Source organism: Struthio camelus, chromosome 20 (genome assembly GCF_040807025.1).
Source record: "Struthio camelus isolate bStrCam1 chromosome 20, bStrCam1.hap1, whole genome shotgun sequence".
Lineage (NCBI taxonomy): Eukaryota > Metazoa > Chordata > Aves > Struthioniformes > Struthionidae > Struthio > Struthio camelus.
In genome coordinates, this window is record NC_090961.1 from 11,737,257 (window position 1) to 11,751,307 (window position 14,051).

General features: G+C 49.4%; 1 protein-coding gene across 4 annotated transcripts in view; it reads right to left on the reverse strand.

Annotated features, from left to right (window-relative positions):
• Positions 1-13,214, reverse strand: part of LOC104139774 (discoidin domain-containing receptor 2) — a 61,195-nt gene extending 47,981 nt beyond the window's left edge. For 2 of the 4 annotated variants that reach the window (XM_068914508.1, XM_068914512.1), the window contains exon 1: positions 13,065-13,214. The gene's annotated coding sequence lies outside the window, so the exon portion shown is untranslated. Of the gene's footprint in view, positions 1-9,817; positions 9,895-12,866; positions 12,987-13,064 lie in introns of those variants that run through there. The other 2 variants (XM_068914511.1, XM_068914509.1) reach the window with 2 other exon arrangements.
• Between the last annotated feature and the right edge of the window lie 837 nt (positions 13,215-14,051).

Sequence of the window (14,051 nt, forward strand, 5' to 3'; positions counted from 1 at the left end):
AGAGACTTCCTAATGACCTCATAGCAGCACATGTGACCAGTAAGTCATCTTCTCAAAGGACTAGAAATAACATCAACAGACCCTGTTTTGGTTTTGCACAGAACAGCTTTCCGCAGTACGAGCGGGTTTCCAAACAGCAAGGGAACAGACCCAGCTCGGGCCCCAGTTGGCATTCATAGTTTCTCCAACAGATTGCATTTGGCTTCAAAAGATCAAGCCAATTAACAGAGGAAGATCCGTTAACAAATACCTAAATTCCATATGCAAATTTAGACACAAAAGCCTGTGTATTCTGATGTGGGACAATTTGGCTGTTTTTAAGGAGTCATGTGGTAGCCTGTAACCCATAAATATTTCAAGAGTACTGTAGAAGAGAAAAGGTGGTCACACAAAATAGAAAATAATGTCTTGGAAGTGTTTTCAATTGCTTAAAAACATGGCAGGATTGAAGAGGTTTAAATAGATTTTATTCTTCTTTAAAGTTTATTTTGTGCTTGGAATTGGCTTAATCACTTCTGCTGGGTATTATAAAAAAGCTTTTTCTTCCCATCCTTGTTTAAAAATAGCATCTATACTTGGTTGAGTCTAAGCAGCAAAACAGAAATCTGAAAATTGTGGGTGAAGTGGTTAGTAGTTCACACTCAGATCAGGAAGCTGCCTTTTGCTGTTCCAGCACCGCTGTGTGATCTGGTAACACTGGGAGAAGTAAATTCATTAACACTGGCAAGCACTTTGATGCTAAGGTGAAGGCATCTAGATAATCCCCCCAAAGTTAATGTTTAGACAAATGGCTGAGGACAAACTGACAGTCTTGAACATCTGAGCAGATCCCTCCTCTGTACTGAGCCCAGCAAAACTCTAAAGGAGGAAAAGCTACACAATCACATTGCAAAAAACGAAGGCCCATAGAGATGCACCAGATCCTAAAAATCTGCAGTTAGAGAGCTACCCCAGTTAGTTGTGATACAGCAATATATGTCCAAGTGAGACTAAGACAAGATTAGAATAGAGTCCAAAAGCTTTTTCTGCCAGGCTGCTGCAGCAGGAGATGCAAGACAGGTTGCTTCAACAATGCCACCAGGCTACCCACCCTTCTGAAGCAGCCATCTCCTGTTTTGTGTATCCCTTGCCCTAGTCCCCTAGCTGTCCCAGCTCGCAACAGGACCTCTGCGTGCCTTCATCCGAGAAGGCCAAAATGAGTCCAGATGACTTCAGGAAGCAAGAATACCTCATACTGGACAGGACCAGTACCTCACCTGAGCCATCTCCAGCCAAGTACAGACAAAAGGTTTGAAGAGCAGGGGATAGCCCTAATAAAGAGGTTGGGCCTGTATGTGGTCACAGATATTCACTCAGTTTTTTTTATTCCTTCAGTGAAGGAGGCAGTGAAAGCCAGCTTTTACCTTCACCTTCCCAGGAACTTTCCACATCGAGCCAACGCAGAAGACTGTTTTTGACTGCTCAAAGTCCACTAGTTCCCTTTTACAGCAGAGAAAGCTAGCTCTAGCCATATACCCAGGGAATGATGGAAAAAGAGCACTAGGATGAAGGGAAAGTTTGGGAAGCATGTGTGGCATCCTCCAAAAAAGCCTGCAAATGTGACAAACCACTATTTTATACAGTGCTGGCTAACAACTACATCTTGCTTCTTCGTCTATGCAGCAAGCTGCACATACTGCAGGATTACTGGAAGAGGGCTAAGAGATGACAAGATAATGAATGTGGCAATACTTGCAGACACCTGACCTTCCCCAAGCACGGCCTCGCGCATCCTCAAGCGGTATAAAAGGAGAAAGGGTTTCAGAGCCCAAGGGGAGCGTTCCCCCCCCCCATCCCGCACCTCCCTCACCATGCTGAGGGAGCTGCTCCTACAGCACAGGCAGCCCGAGGAGAATCCATAAGAGGGCAAATACCACAGCAGTACAGTGTCTCCTTTGCGCCCCAGTGATTTCCTCAGAGCTGAATCACTAAAACAAGCACAACCTCCGCTCCAGGCATGGGAAGCCTCTCCATGCCCCCAGCTGACAAAATTCTGCAGCTGTACCAAGCTGCCACGCTCCTGGGCTCCCAGGCAGCTGTGCAGAGAACTCCTGTTTCCACTGGGACGAGGGAACAGGACAGGCCCCCAGCACTGCTTCACCCAGCGGCTGCCACCAGGACTGCGTCAACCCAGGATCTGAACGGCTGGGGAGCGGGTGAAGGAGAAATGACTTCTCCCTCAGCCCCTAAAACCTCACTGCATTCTCATTGGGAGCTTAATCCTATCATGAAAGATCCAAATAGCAGCACCCAGCAGCCTCCTGCTTACCCTGTATTTTAAACACAGCTCCCAGCTGCTATAGATTTGGGCTGCCTGAAAGATGCGGCTAAAAGAGAGGGAAGGAAAGTTGGACTTAACACCATGAGATTAATTCAGCTTTAGTTGTTCCAAAGACAGAGCCCCAGTGGACACTTCATCCAGAGAAAGAGAAAGCTTCTGGGGTAGCAGGGAGGTCCAGCAAGGAGATGCTTGCAAACACTTTCCCTGACCACCTTTGCCAATTGAACCGTGAGAAAGGGGGCAGAGAAAAACATTATGTGCAGTCATCCCTCCCTATCCCTGGGCACCAGGAACAGCACGAGCAGGATGTCTGCAGCCTCTCTGCCTCGTTATTGTCTGCACATCGAGCCAAGTACCCACTGGTGTCCAGCCACAGCAAGCACTGCAGATGAGAATCACTGCTACTCTGGGGAAGGGCTTAACTCCCTCTCAGGAGCAAATAAGCCTCTGCCCAGGGCTTAAATGGCTGGAGATAGCTTTTGACACCTAACTCCTGGAAGCAGTTGACACATGTTCAGCAAGCATCTGGCCTCTTTCAAAGCTGACCCTTCTTCCTCAAGGAAGAGATTATCCACTGTCCTAAGCAACCACCCTCTGCACTTACTTTCCTCATTCCAGCAGGCCAGCTCTTTCTGCCTTCCACTTCCATAGTGAGTTCAGACAAGGCATAAAGAGAGCTACCACCGATGAGCTAAGTTGCATGGATCCCAGGGCCTGCTGGAGAACAAGCCCTGCCTTCTCATATTCAGTGATACTTTTCTAGGTCTTTTACTCTCTCCTAGAGGCTTGCCAAGTAAATCTGTATTGGGCATGTTTCAGGTCAGAAAATTATAGGTTGTGGGGACCTGAGAAGACCAGCATTTGAGCACTTATTCCAAATTCAGCTCCTAGAAAAGCTGATCAGCTTCCTTCACTGCAGACTTCATTCCAGAGATATGGAAAAGTAGAAAGCCAAAGCAAACCATGAGAACCAGCTATAAGCTTCAACAAGGAGGAACATGGAAGAGACTCAACACAAACCATTCCCTTTCCCCTGCCAGAGATGCCAAAACCAACAGAACTGAATGGGTAGAGCATAGCATGTGGCAGAGATGGTCACAGCTCCTTAGTCTGAGGCATAAGGTTATACCGCTGCAAGAGTGGTGTACCAAAGAACTGGCCAGAAAATAAGCTGTCTATCAAGATCAGCCTCTAGTCGAGGCCCCTGAAGTCTTCTATAGCTGTTGCTCCTGGACTCTGTGGCCACATGACCCAAAACTTGACCTCTGCACTTTAGGCCCAAGCTAGTATGCAAGGAGCAGCTGACAACAGTAACCACCACATTTCTGTGATTCCTCGGCAAGGACCATCATCTTCAAATAACCAGAAGATAGCAGAAGCCAATGCTCACAGCTCTTCCCTCGCTCTGGTATGGGAGGAGGAAAAAAAAAGGCACCGGGGCTCATGGGTAGGGAGCATAGCTTGGCAGAACACCAGTGAGCCTCCGCTTGGAGACAACAAGAACTTTCAACACACCCAAAGACAATGTTCTTCTGTCCACAGCACCAGACTCATCTGAGACAGTTTGATTTACACTTCAACAGGACCACAACCCAAGTCTCCAGGCAATTACAGAACATAGGACAGCATGATGATTACAGCTGGCAACATCATGATTAACTCACAGGACCTCTCATGTTTAATGTCAGTGAAGGTGGCACACCATTTCAGGATCTCTCCCCTGCTATATGAGGCAACGGCAGTGTCCAGGGATGCAGCTAAATTTGAGTCTAGCAGCAAAGAGGCTTTGGCCAGCAGAGCTTTTACCTCCTCAGCAGCTCCTTGCATTTCAACCATTTCCCTTTCAAGCAAGGCCTCATGGCCCAAGTATAGGGATGTCGCAATCTCCAATTTTGTCTGAAGAAATCCAGCCCAGCCCAGATGAAACAGTAGGCCTCTGGTCTAGCCTGACTACATTGCCTGCCATTCATTGACATGAACTGCATCCAGAAGCTTGTGGCATTTCTGGAGGCACGTTTACTTCTCAGACATAGAGGACCATTCTGCTCCCATTAACACCCAGGAGCATGAGGGGTAACTTAGATGTGCACTCCAACAGGCACACTAATCTCATGACCTGCTGTTTTTCTGAAATAAACACAACAGTCTGAGGAAAACCCTCTCCTCCCATTACAAGCGACTGAGGAGGGTAGATAAAAGGCAACCTCATGCCTTCTGTATGTGTGGCCTCAGCCTGGTCTCAACAGCTGGCCTGCACCCAATCCCACACTAAGCCTCAGGGTAAGGGATGCTCTCAGTGCTCATCCCACACATTGACAAGAGCGGCTCATATCTGGGCAAACAATATAGCTAAAACTGACAGGAAAACATTCACGATTTTATTTACACAATGGGACAGGCTGCACAAGTGCTGCTTCATCTGTAATATCACATGCAAATATGAGAAAACCACCTAACACAAGATGCTTGCCTTTTCTCTGCAGACACAAAGCTAGGATCTGTTCATATATCACCTACTGATGTGGAAGACAGAAGTATTCAGATATATTGCACACTACAGCATTTGCCCTACTGCAGTATTTCCTAGCAGTTCACTTAAATTTTTTTTAAATCTGCAGGATGAGCATTCAAACACAAATGGATAACCCCATCCTATAAGGTGGTTCACTAATACAACCGTCAAACAAAAGCAACCAAAAGCTGATATGGCATGTTTCACTGTTCCACCCCTGGACACTTTCAAGACTTGGCCAGACAAAGCCATGGCTGAGTTGATCACACGCTGGAGACAGTCCCACTTCAAGCACAGGGTCAGACCTCCAAGTGTCCTTTCCAATCAGTATTTCCATGAATCTGTGCTAGAGAACGAGAAGAGGTGGAATAGTTACTGTCAAAAGTTTTATGAAAGACTTGCATCAAGTTTCTCTGAAGAGACATTTCTAGAGTATATTAAAAGCTTCGTTAATAAAGATACCTGCACTGACACAGTTGAGGCTAATTCTGTACTGACAGAGACACTACAGTACTATTTGTGCCCTGATATATCGCATAGGTCTCAAATAGGACCAATACACTGAGTCAGACTGTCTTAGCCAGTAATTCAAGATAATTCATACCTGCTAGAAAAACCATTCCCTGGTATAAGACTTCACTCCAGGGAGGTCTCAGAAGTGTCCTTCCAATATTGGGATGAGGCCACAAAAGTGCCATACCAGAGACTGAACCACTCCTAAGCACTTGTGGGCTCAGTCGTCAGGAGGAAGGCTGCACATCTGTACAAGGACCTGCACAGAGGGTGATCAGGAAGCAGCCACAGGCATTGGGGCTAGAGAGGGCAGCTGGCCAGCTAAGTGTGCAGAATAAACTGCTGTTAGCACAGCTCCTCCCAGCTGTCTACCCACTGGGCTACCAAGGATTGACCCAAAATACCTGCATGTGACACGGGTCAAAGGTCATTTTCTCTGGATGAAGCCTTGTCCAGGTTGCCCCAAAACATGAAAGAAAGTACAAGTCTGTTGCTAGCTAAGTATGTAGACAGATGGTGTCAAATTGACATAAAGGAGGAGGACGCTTTGGAGAGTAATGTTATTTGAATAATACCTATCACAGTCCAGACAAACACAGAACACATGCACTGAAAAACAAAGTCCACGGGATGAATTTACAGCATTGGGACCTATGTCCAGGGAAACGGCGAGGGAGCTCACCGCATGGCTCGCTCCACTAGTGGAGCGATTTGTTCTCTTCAGCAGCTGAATCACACTGCACAGGGCCTACTTCTCATCCCAAACAATAACATGGCATTGGAGGCTCACGCTGCACATGTTCGCGCAAGCACCCACAGCTCAGCCCCACTATAAATGCAGAAACGAAAGATAAACATTCCTGGAAGATCACATTACCCAGTATGAAGATGTGACAGCTTTTCAGGGACAGTGGAAACAGCCCTGAGCTTAGCAAAAAGCACTTATTATAGATTGACATTTTCATATTAGAGAATATAGTACTCCAGCTATTTCTGCTGCAGCTTTCATGTCTTTTTTGTACTCTTTGACAGGCAGAAATAAAGGAGGACAAGTGAAATAACACGGCAGTCATACAGGCTGACAACAAATTTTGAAACTTGGCTAGTGCAACTCTCAATAAAGAGGCCACCCAAATGACCGAGACCACTTCCAAATAATACATTCAACAAAAATATGCCCAGATTCTCATCCTTCAAGGAAAAATAAAAGCTGAAAATAGTGTGCTCTACAGGCTCTGTGTTGGTATTTGCTCACTCTTCAGCAGATCCCCATTCCTGAGGGGTGGGGGTCCCTTTTACACCTTAAATGCTATTCCCACAGAAACTGAACTAACTTCTCATTTTCACTGCATAAATTCATCTGGTTGGAAGAAAATACCCCACCCTATTCTTCTGGCTTCCAAATTGCAGCTGGCAGACTCGAGATGCACAACAGTCCTCAGGAAGAAACAACTGTTTACTTTGTCTGTCCCTCCCTCCTCTTGTCCTCTTGCTCTCTCCTCCATCTCCCACAGCACATACACACCAATCATCTCCTATGATCACTCGACTGGAGCTGCACTGCGGCACTTGCTTCAGGTTCATCAGACATTTGGAGCTGTGCCCTGCAGACAGATCTGGGCACAGTACTCGAACATCGCGAAGGGAGAGTCAAACCAGGTCAGGAGAGCATCATCCACCCCGGGAGCCCTTCCAAGCAAACACCCAGAGAGCTGCTGCACTAGGAGCGGACAGGCCTACATATCCAAATTTTGGAACAACTCCACCCAGCTTAATCTCTTGCTCATGCATTCTGCAAGCATTAGTTCTGAGTGGGCTGAGGTTTTAAAAGCTCCATACTTGAAGCTTCACAGACAAAATAAGGTTTAGGCAGCACTCTTCAGGGTACAGCTCACCACCTCCCATGCGTATGCAATGCTCTTCCTGGCCAGCAGCCGTAGGCGATCATCAGCCGGCCTCCAGGTGGCTAGCTGTGAGCAGGCCCAAACGGGATCCCATCCAAGAGCAGAGAGCAGCTTGAAGAATGAAATGGTTGAGCTGCTAAGAAAAATATACAACCTCACTGAAATCAGTCAGAGCAGCAAGTGTTTTACCAGTCCTTTTCATTAAAAAGAGGATCCTGGGATTATTAACCACCGAGTAAGGAAATGGAACTGAAGCAACTTACATTCACAACTATTTTATATAGAGAATAAAACAATGCAAAGACATAGAAATATGAGATATTCAGTAGATGTTTTGACTTCTGTTGTACTACACACTCAAAGATGTTAAACTAGAAACTGGAAACAAGTGGCTCCCCTCTATTTCCCTTACCATCATTAGTGGAAATCTATTGTATTTTTTTTCCACAAAACTATTTTTGCATAACTAGTACTCTCTCTCGATTTGGAGGAAGTCACTTTAGGCATGAAGAGGCCCTGGGATCAGAAAGGTGCTGTTCCATTTTACATCAGAACCCATTCTCTGAGGTGAAGTTATTGGCAAGAAAGCTTTTCAGCTTGTTCCTTTACGCTGGGAGCACCAAGCATCTGTCTAAAAGTTTGCTTATTTCTCAGTTTTCTTAAGTGACAGCTGTCATCATTTTGGAAGAGGCCTATTAAGGACACCTCAAACCCAGGTGCCACTGAGAAAAAGGAAAGACAAAAACCCTTTCGAAAGAGCTGGGTTTTGTGCAATTCTCTGTAGCAGAACATGAACATTCAGTCTAAGTAAGTTCTCATGCATTAACAGCAAAAAATATTATCAGTTTTACACGAATTCCTTTGCTGAAGCCAACAGAAAAATGTGGAATTGAAGCAGATGAGAGTCTTCTCTAGCTTGGGCTTATCCCAGCACCACACATGCTAAAGACAGAAACAGAGCTAAGGAAAGATGAAACACTTCCTCGCTATCCTCTGTTGCTGTCCAAGTAACAGGGCCATGCACTTAAGAGCATCCCTTGGTACCCTCCGTATTCATAAAGCTCTTTCTGGAGTACAAAGCTGCCCCAAAGACAGATGCTTTCGCAGTCTCTAGTGTTTTGTATGTGCCATGAGGACACTGGACATGTGACTTGTGTGTTAAATCTTTCTGGCTCACCAATCTGAGTTCAGATTCTCTCCCCGCAAAACACACTGCATGATCTCATCTGCAAGCAATCAGCCTGAGAAATCAGCTTGTTAAAGGAAGCTTCTAGGAAAGCAGAGATGTCTCTGGAGAATTTGAGGGCCTATACAATTTTAACCAGTTTGTTAAACCCCAGCTGCTCTTCTCCCCAAAGGGGTCACACAAGCAAGAAACCACTTCTCCTCCCACACAATTCCAGACAGCAGGACAGTTTGCCAACACCTAACTGGAGCATCGCATTTTGATTCTCCGCAATCTGAAAGTGCTCACATTTTTATGCAAACTCTTTCATTTTAAGAAGCCACTAGAAGAGTGTAAGAACAACCTCAGGGCTCCAAATTAAGTATCATCCGGAAAAGGAATCTGTCAAACAGGGAACAGTGGTAAACTAATGTGCAAGACAGACTATTTCCTTCATTTCTGGATTCTTGACATACATATCAGTATTTCCCCACAATTACCACTTGGACCCTAGACACAGTCCCTAAGGGAGGAATAGTCAGCACAGCAGGAGTTGTGAAGAGAAGTGAGGGAACAATAGGGTCTCTGGAAAGCCATCTTTACCCTGAGATTGTTTAAAATGACGTGAAGGAATTTTACCTAGTTTCTGGTGAGGCTCCAGGAACATACAGAAGCGCTATGCTCTTCCATGTGCTAAATCCACACTAGTCACCAGGCTTTGCTTCGTGGTGACAGCCTTGGGGAAGCAGGAGCAGACCAAAGAGCGTAGGAAGAGAAACAGTGATCGATTCCCAGATTACACTATTGCTTCCTCACTGCAGAGATGGCTGCACCTTCTTCTTAGAAGGAGCACTATGGTGAGTAGAACAAGCAGCATTCCTCCTAGAGGATCTCCAGATGTCCCTTCCAACCTCAACCATTCTGTGATTGTGCCTGCAACCTCAGACTTGCATCTCCTAAAGTTTTAGGAGAACAAGGACAGCCGTTCTTACACCCTAAAGCGAAGCAGGGAATAAAGGACCATGATCCTGGCTTTTCTTCGCTTTCTTCAATGAACGCCTGCATAGCTGCCTTCAACAGCATCAACGGGGCAGCCCTTCCCCAGATGCTGTTGGTCATTCAAGTACTTTGAAAGATTTTCCTTAGAATTCTTGCATACAAATGACTGTTCAATGTTCAATGCAGCACACGAGGGGGGAAGGCAACCAAACAGAAAACCTAGACTGTCTCTAACAAAAGAGATTAGCAGAACTGAATCCCTGCCTCTTCCCAGCCACAGATTATTTCATGTGAAATTATTATTCATGGCTTCCAGTACTCATTTTCAGTTCAACTTGCAAAAGTAACTGTTATGAAACAAACAGGAGGAAGCAAATCAGATAGAAAGACAACACATTTATTACCATGAGGAGAGAGGATCGCTCTAGCCGCACGGGGTTCTCCCTCGATTTGTCTCTTCACTGAGGCTACTTACTACTTCCTGAAAAGATAACGTACACCTTAACCACTAGCTCTTGGAATCACTATAAGAATCATTAGGAGGGACTTCGCCCCGAATTATGCTAGACAGTCATGGTGTAACTATTCTGGTCAACAATGGCACCTTCTAGCTCCAAAACGCTACACTGAACTTCACATAAGCTTGAAAGAAAGATTGAGAAATACTGCCTTGAAGTAGCTTTTAGCTCTCTACACCATAAAAAAAACCTGCTGCTCTGTTTGACTACAAACATTCAGGCTAAACAAAGTGTTATGGGGAGGGGGGGAAGTCTCCTCTAAACTCTTTACTCCTTAGCCAAATTCCTAATTTTACAAGATTAAGAGCAGAAACTCCCCCACACATATGTTAGCTACTAAAAGCAAAGTATACCGCCCAGGTACAGGACAACTGCCCCGAAAGCCTGGGAAAACACATCTCAGTAAATTCAAAGTGGGGGGGGGGGGGAGAAGAGAACAGGGGGCACGATATTGAAGGGCTCAGCTGCTACCTCCTACAGAGCAGTTTCTCAACCAAATCGTGAAGAGGAAGAAGAAAAAGGAGATTTTCCGGCTCAAGTTCCAACTCCTTTTTAAAAAAATCAGTTTATAACCACTTAAAATAAACACAGTAAGAACAACTGTGCAGTAACTGGGAACCTGCACAAACAGCTGCAGCTAAAAAGCAGTTCAAGCAACGTTTGGCAAACATAAGCCGATACAAATGGCCTGAGGGGATGGCAGGCATTTAGGGATTAAGGGAATGAGACAACAAATTTCACCCAAGACTCCAGGAGGGAACCTGCCTGGAGTTGATTCAACCAAGGTGTCAGATGGAAGCAGCCTTCCTGCCCAGGCTGTTCGCCATGGAGCTGGGCATTCGCTTTAAGTTGCATCAGCCTCTCCCAGATGCCTCGACCTTCCTTGTGCCCCGCGTGGTCTCAGAGCTGCCTGGAGCAGCCCACCGGGCCTGCCCTGTCACAAGGAGCATTTCGGAGCTGCATGCCCAGCCCTCAGGGACCCCACTGCAGGCAAACTTCCCAGGAAAGTGCCACCTGAAGGGAAGGGCAAGGGACAAGGAACAAGCCAAGTACTCTGAGACAACGGGTTTTGGATGTTTCGACCAACGTGAAGCTACTCTAGAGCATCTTCAGCAGGAGAAGAGTAAGCAGTGATCACATCAGCTACAGGAAAAAGGAGCTTTTCTGGAAAAAAAACATCCAGTCCTCTTTCCACTTCACTTTGGACTCCAACTGAAATGGATCCATGGTATGTAGAGTCTCAAGTCACTTTTTGCCGCTCTTCAGCGATTGTTCTGGACTGGAGGATCCAAGTCTCCATTCAGCGTCATCCAAGGAAGTATCTTAAACCTCAGTAGACAGCCACCTACTTTGAACTTCCTCCTTTGCTACAAAGTTGACCATTTTCAGTTACATACGGTTCTAGTTGTTCTTGGCTCTCCTTCCCTCACCACAGACCTGTGCTCACAGCTTCTGGATGACCAGGGCTGTGCTGCATACAAAAGCCAAATTCAGGAGAGATGTGACAAAACATCAGTTGCCTTCCTTACAAAAATAGTCTTCTGGGACAGGGAATTGAATGAGAAAGATGAGAGCTGCTGAGAAATGCAAGGGGTCAAGAGGCAGGTCACCTGGGCAACTCTCGCAGAGGAGGAAAAGGGAATAAAGCCTACAAGTTTCATATGGAAGGCTCCTGGAAGTTTCTCAAGATAAGCTGATTTACAAACTGCAGCCTAGGATCATCAGAAGGCCAGAGGTCACTTGCTAGCAGCAAAAGAAAGTCTCACATACCCAAACATCTTTCCCGGGGGCAAACAAACACCTAGGTAATACATTCAGATCTTCCAAAAATGGAATCGCTTCTCTCAATTATGTTTTATCCGCCACACAGGCCAGAACCCTCCAAGCTGAGCAACAAGCTCCAAGCAGCATTGCGGCTAATCCGCAAAGCGCTCCTCTTCATTTTGACAGCCCTTGTTGTCCAGACAATCAGACAAAATGGACATAAAAGCCTTTCTAATTTTACTGTCCACAGAGAGAAGGCCGGAATGTCCGATGGAAGAGCAGAAAGGCCTCTCTGCCCACACGCTCCAGCAGTTCTGGCTCCATGACTGGAGAACAGCTTCTACTTTTTTTTTTAAATAGCTTTTTTTCAGTGGAGTTGGTTGAAGGGAAAAAGAACAGCTTGACATTTCAAACAGAAGCATTTCAAGCTTGATTATCTTAGTGTTTTATTCTTTTGAGTTTGAAACACCAGAACAGAAGTCTCAGTGTTGCCATTTCATAACATTTTTCCCCTTTCTGCCCCCAACGACAGTGCAAAATACCTAGTTCAACTTGATCAGTCTTTCCTTTCTTTCCCTTTTTCTTTGGTTTAGAAAAAGAGCCCACTCGGAAAGTTAACATGAAAGAGTTGCAGATTCACATATTTTAATCTTTTCCCACTATCCCACCTCCCCAGTTAAGGAGCACTTAGGAGCCAGGCCAGCGAAAGAAGCAGGAAACCAACCAGAGAACTCGCTGGCATCTGTGCTGTTAGTGCCAAAAAGGAAGAAAGGGGAAAACACCAACGAAACTAGAAACTGAAATACTGAGTTTTAAACAAAAACAAGCCAATTTAAAAGACTAAGGGCAAAGTTTTCCTCTAGCGGCCTGCCTTCGGGGGAGGGGGGGGGGGGAACGGAAAGCCGCCTTTCAGAAAGGAAACAACAAATGAAACGCTCCTGCCAGCGGCGGCGTCCAGCTCTCGAGGGAAAACCCTCGCCCTGGGCAGCCGGGCGCCCCCAGCGCAGGTGAGCGGCGCGCTGCCGCCCGGCCCCGGCCCGGCCCCGCCGCAGCCCCCGGCCGAGCCCGCCCCAGAGCGCCGGCGGCCGCAGCTCGGCCCGGCCCGAGGGCCCCGGCGGCCGGGCTGTTACGCGAAGGCGCAACAAAGAACAGCGCTGCCGCGAGGACTTACCGCCGTTAACTAAAGCGGGAGACGGGGGCGCCGAACTGCCTTGAAACACGGCTCCCGCCGCACGGCGCGGCGCGCCGCCCCCGCCAGGCCGCGGCAGCGCGGCCCGGCCCCGCCGGCGCCCCCGGGCAGCCCGCCGGGCACGGCTGAGCCCTCCCCCGCCCGCGGCGCCTCCCACCCCGGCGGCGCCGCCGCGCTTACCTGGCAGCGAGAGCGGGAGCCCGGGCGGCGGCGGGCGGGCGCGCTGCATCACGGCCCCCTCCCGGCCGCCGGACGGGCGAGAGCGGGGGCGGCGGCGGCGGCCTCGCCGCTCTTAAAGCGACAGCTCGGCGGGCCGCGCGGCGGGGCGGGGCGGGGCGGCGTCGCCGTGGCAACGCTGCCCGCCGCCGCCGCGGCGCGCAGGGCGGGAGCGGCGCCCCCTCTGGCCCGGCCCCGCCGCGGTGCTGCGTCCGCCCCGGGGCCCGGCGGCCTTCCCGGGGCTCCCCGTCCACCTCGGGGCGCGGCGGCTTTCCCGGGGCTCCCCGTGCGCCCCGGGGTGCAGCGGCCTTCCCAGGGCTCCCCGTCCACCTCGGGGCGCGGCGGCTTTCCCGGGGCTCCCCGTGTGCCCCGGGGTGCAGCGACCTTCCCGGGGCTCCCCGTCCACCTTGGGGCCCGGCGGCCTTCCCGGGGCTCCCCGTGCGCCCCGGGGTGCAGCGACCTTCCCGGGGCTCCCCATCCACCTCGGGGTGCAGCGACCTTCCCGGGGCTCCCCGTCCACTTCGGGGCCTGGCAGCCTTCCCAGGGCTCCCCATGCACCCCGGGGTGCAGCAGCCTTCCCGGGGCTCCCCGTCCACCTCGGGGCCTGGCAGCCTTCCCAGGGCTCCCCATGCGCCCCCGGGCCCGGCGGCCTTCCTGGGGCTCCCCGTCCACCTCGGGGCCTGGCGGCCTTCCCGGGGCTCCCCGTGCACCCTGGGGTGCAGCGACCTTCCCGGGGCTCCCCGTCCACCTCGGGGCGCGGCGGCCTTCCCGGGGCTCCCCGTGTGCCCCGGGGCCCAGCGGCCTTCCCGGGGCTCCCCGTGCACCCTGGGGTGCAGCGGCCTTCCCGGGGCTCCCCGTCCACCTTGGGGCCCGGCGGCCTTCCCGGGGCTCCCCGTGCGCCCCGGGGTGCAGCGACCTTCCCGGGGCTCCCTGTCCACCTCGGGGCCTGGC